The sequence below is a fragment of the Hordeum vulgare genome, chromosome 4H (assembly GCF_904849725.1).
Source record: "Hordeum vulgare subsp. vulgare chromosome 4H, MorexV3_pseudomolecules_assembly, whole genome shotgun sequence".
Lineage (NCBI taxonomy): Eukaryota > Viridiplantae > Streptophyta > Magnoliopsida > Poales > Poaceae > Hordeum > Hordeum vulgare.
The window spans coordinates 296,637,112-296,642,037 of NC_058521.1; the positions used below are offsets into that span (position 1 = coordinate 296,637,112).

Here is a 4,926-nt window from a genome sequence, read left to right on the forward strand (position 1 = left end):
CTCAACAATGGCCTGCACCTTCGACATATCCACTTTGATGCCCTCGGCGGATATGATGTACCTAAGGTACACAACTTCCTTCAACCAGAACTCAGATTTGGAAAACTTGGCATAGAACTTATGCTCTCTTAGCTTATCAAGCAAAAGCCTGAGATTTTCTTCATGCTTTTCCTGAGTTTCCGAAAAGACCAGAATATCATCAAGATACAACAAGACGAATTCATTCTTGAATGGCGAGAAGATATAATTCATCATCCGAGAGAATGTCGGTGGAGCATTGGCCATACCGAAAGACATCGCCATGTACTCATACGAGCCAAAGCTTGTTCTGAAAGCAGTCTTTGGAATGTCCTCTTCGCGAATGCAAATGTGATGATAACCCATCCTTAGATCAAGCTTCGAGAAGATCTTAGCCGATTTCAATTGCTCAAAAAACTCGTTGATGTTGGGAAATGGATACTTGTTTTTGATCGTCTTCTCATTTAATGGACGGTAATCGACATAGAGTCGTTCCGTACCATCCTTCTTCTTGACGAAAACAACTCCACAACCCCAAGGAGATGAGTTTGGTCTGATCAGACCCAGACATTCTTGCTCATCAAGTTGTTTCTTCAACTCCTTCAGCTCTTCTGGACCCAGTTTGTACGGTCGCTTGCACACTGGCTCAGTACCCGGTTGAAGCTCAATTACGAACTCCACTTCTTGGTGCGGAGGCATTCCTGACAGTTCTTCCGGAAAAACATCTTCATACTCGCAGACCACTAGGACTTGAGAAATTGGAGAGATCTCACCCTTCTCATTCAAGGAAAACAGACGAACCGTGTCATCACGCAGCGCGAAGATAATCACGTCCTCCGAAGAATGAGTTAGCTTCACTTCTTTTGCTTCACAATCAATGGACGCCTTGTTCATAGCCAACCAATCCATCCCAAGGATCAAATCGATATCAGAGTTGCCAAGGACAATAGGAGAAGCTAGAAAGGCATAATCACCCATCTTGACAGAGACATCCGGAATGATCATATTTGAACTCATCAACATACCCTGGGAAACCACAGGGAAAGGTTTGTCCAAAGTCTTAGAAAAGAAATCATGATTCCATGCAAATGGTCTAGACATGAATGAATGAGAAGCACCAGAATCAAGTAAAACCTTAGCAGGAATATCATTAACTGAAAGATTACCCATTATCACGTCTGCGGAGTTCTCCGCTTCAGCTGCATTCACCATATTGACTCTCGCAGACCTGGGGTTGAACTTCACCATAGCATTGCTTGGAGGCTTCCCTCGAGGAGGGGTGGAAGATGCAGCTAAGAGGTGCACTTGTTGGAGTAGTGACCCTTCTGCCCACACTTGTGACAAGTTACATGTGACAGCGGACGAAACTGCACCTGCGGATTCCCTTGCTTCTACTGCTGAAACCTGTGCTGGAAAGCTGGGTTGGGTGGGTGGGAAGAACCATGACCACCTGACTGCTTGAACTGCTGAGTCTGCCGAGGAGGAGGAGGAGGCACCTAGTATTTCTGCTGCTTCTGGACCACCTGAGTTGAGGGTGATGAGCGGGAATCCCTGAAACACTTTTTCGAATTCTCCACTCTGAGGAACGCTGCCTCAGCCCTAAGAGCCAAGTTATAGAACTTATCAAACTCATCGGGATCGTGCAAGGCAAGGGTCAGCTGCAAGTCCTCTCTCAAACCACCTCCGAACTGATAGATCTTGCTCTTCTGATCTAGAATGTCCTGCAAGGCATACCGAGCCAGCTCGTGGAACTCGATGTTGTACTTGTACACAAAGGATCCACCTTGCTTCAAGCATCAGAACTTCTCATGCATATCTTGCACGAAGCTAGACAGAATATAGTGAGACCTGAAATCTCTGCAGATATCGTCCCAACTGACCATTCTGCCTCCCGTGGAATCCTTCAACTGCTACCACCAAACTGCTGCCTGCCCTTTGAGCTGAAACGTTGCAAACTTGACGAAGTCCTCTGGACGGACATTGCTGCACTCAAAGTGTTTGATCATGTCCCGAATCTAGTCCTCAACGTCGAACGGCTGGTCACAAGATGTGAAGGACCTCGGCTGATTGGCCAGGAATTGATTCAGTGATGCAAACTGATGACCACCATGGTTTAATTTGCCCTACTGCTCATTGGTCCTCTCTTGCAACAGCTGAATCTACATCTGGGTGTTAGCATTTGTTGCAGCCATCACCACTTGCCAAGCCTCTGCAGGAGGAGGCGGTGGCGGAGGAGGAGGCGGAGGAAGTGGTGGCGGAACATCAGCACCCTCGCGACCCGAATTCTGGCGAGTTGGTGGAGCCATCCTGAAGACGGACAACACATTAGCCCAGAGAATAACATTCAAGGTAAAGCTGAATCAATAGGCAGAAATACTTGAACAAGAATATTTAGCAATTGCACTCGAACAAAATAGTAAGAATGTTTCCTCAAAGTGACAGCCGACAACATCTGATTAAAGAGCACTTGCAACCCAAGTATGAGCTAGAACTGCTCCGAACAAACGTATGATAGAGATACCATATGATATCTTCCTGGATATGATCGCACGGGCTCAAGCTTACAGTAGCCATCCCGTGCAAGGCAGTGCACACGACATACGAAGCGTCCCCGAGTCGTAGCAAGCTACAAGGACTCTTTAAGACACAACGAGAACCGTTGTAAGAAGACTGTGAACAAACGTACCCACTGAATGTCGAATCCCAACCTCACATCATGCATCTATAGAAAGATTGCCCTATAAGTCACTACCTGATATCCCACCTATGAATTCCTGAAATATCTGGTCATCCAATCTGGTCCACGGATACAAGGAGTAATATGTCACACAAATCCTATACTAACCCGTCCAGTGTATCACATCCGTCAATACATAACCACAATCTTGGACCTTCATCTAACACAGACCCTCGTAATCACAACGATACAAAGTGTGGTGATACATCCGGAACTCTATGCACCAGTACTGGGGAAGCCGGACTCCTCTCGTCACTACTAGTATTGAAGCAATTACGGATATCCTCCGTCCTGAGATACTAAGAAACCTGAATGATAGCGATGTGCCACAAGAATCCCCTGGAGCTCAAATCCCCGGAAGAAATCAAGTCAGACAGGAGGCACCAAGACAGAACTCCGTCACATTGACATCATATAGATTTCAAAATATCCGCATGATCCTAAAAATTGTTTGAGCAAGAAGAGGAGTAGAATTAAGATTTCCTAAGTCGTGAACCTTACGAGAGCATAGAAGAGGAGAAAAAGAAACCTACCCTCCGATATAACTAAGACTCAAATAGTTTTACTAGACTCGACTCGGCCAAGTTCAATCACACAAAGGCTCCTATGGTTGTAAGGCTCTGATTACCAACTTGAAACGACTAAGATGCGACCCTTTCCTATTTTGGGGACGAGGCCTCAAAAGGGAAAGGGGCGCATCTAAACATTTCGCAAGCGAGATAATCATAACATTACATAACTGAAAGAGTGACAAGTAGGGCATACACTTGCCATCTGATAAGAGTATATCATTAAGCTTACAGACACACATTATTCAAAGCATAGTTTAGTCCCACTACCGACAACAAGAAACAAGTAAAACTATGAAATCCCGCATGCTGGCCCCACGATCACGACCACGGCCTCAGTCCTCCGGGTAGTTCATGTACAGTCTGCCAGAGTCCTCATCAAACTCCCACTTCAGCTGGCTGTCATCAGGATCTCCTGCATCAGTCGTACCTGTACCTATTGGTGTTTGTAGTAATATGTAAGCCACGGGGACTCACCAATCGAATGACCTTGGTATCGAATCTAGCCAAGTTAACATGTGAGGAAGGTTAAGTGTATGAGTTTGCAGCAACCTAAGCATATATGGTGGTTACCTTACGATGATCAGAGAAATCATATGGTGGTCTACGCGAGCGATCGAACACTAGGTTGATCACTGAGTGATCCTGAACACTTACTTACGTCAGTCCTAACCCCACCGTGTTCTCGATCAGAGAACTATCTCCGAAGGCCTCAGTCACGGTTACGCACACAGTTGGAAATTTTACTATCTTTACTTTAAGTTGTCTAGTACCGGATGTTAACAAAATATCCATGTTTGCCCCATAACCGCGGGCACGGCTTTCCGAAAGATTAAATCCTGTAGGTGTGCTCCAACTAGTCCATTACAAATTACCACATGCCGCATAGTAATCCTCTATCACGAAACTTGTGATCTCGTCGGATTTCTAAGAGGATATCCTCAACTTTGAGGAGACCCAAATCTCATCGGAAGCCCAGTGCGCAAGATATATCGCTAAGGCAAGACAAATCCAGCAAGACCGCCCGACGTGTCGACGACCCCGATAAGAGCCGCGTATCTCAGTCTCAAGACACGTCGGATAAGCTACGCGCACGGTGCGTGATAGAGATCACCCAAGTTGCCCTGGGTTGGCCCCGCGCAGTGCTCTAGTTTGGACCAACACTCATGAGGAGCAATGGCCCGAGTTGTTGATTAATTCCTCGGGGTAGCTATTCCCTATGCATTCAATTATTAAGTTATTAGCAGATTAAAACCAAAGTTGGGTCCTGCCAGACAAGCCTTACCACTACACGATTTATGAAGGGGGTCCCCATAACAACCACGAACGTGTTAGGAGCGATCAGTTATGGAATCAAACACAGGTAACCGAAACTAAGGCGGCAACAACGGAACAAATCACCCGACAAAAGGCTAGGCCTTCCCTTATTTACCAAGTATATAGGTGCATTAATTGAATATCGGTTTAAACATAATGATATCAAAATACCCATGTTATCACATGGGACAGCTAGCACCTGCAACTAGCAAAGTTATACATTAGTGGTTGAGCAATCCTACTTAGCCAAACAACATTTTCTAGGAGGGGGAAGTGTTTGGCGTT

General features: G+C 45.8%; 1 pseudogene; it reads right to left on the reverse strand.

Annotated features, from left to right (window-relative positions):
- Positions 1-1,477: 1,477 nt before the first annotated feature.
- LOC123450145 lies at positions 1,478-2,024 on the reverse strand (annotated as a pseudogene).
- Positions 2,025-4,926: the final 2,902 nt, after the last annotated feature.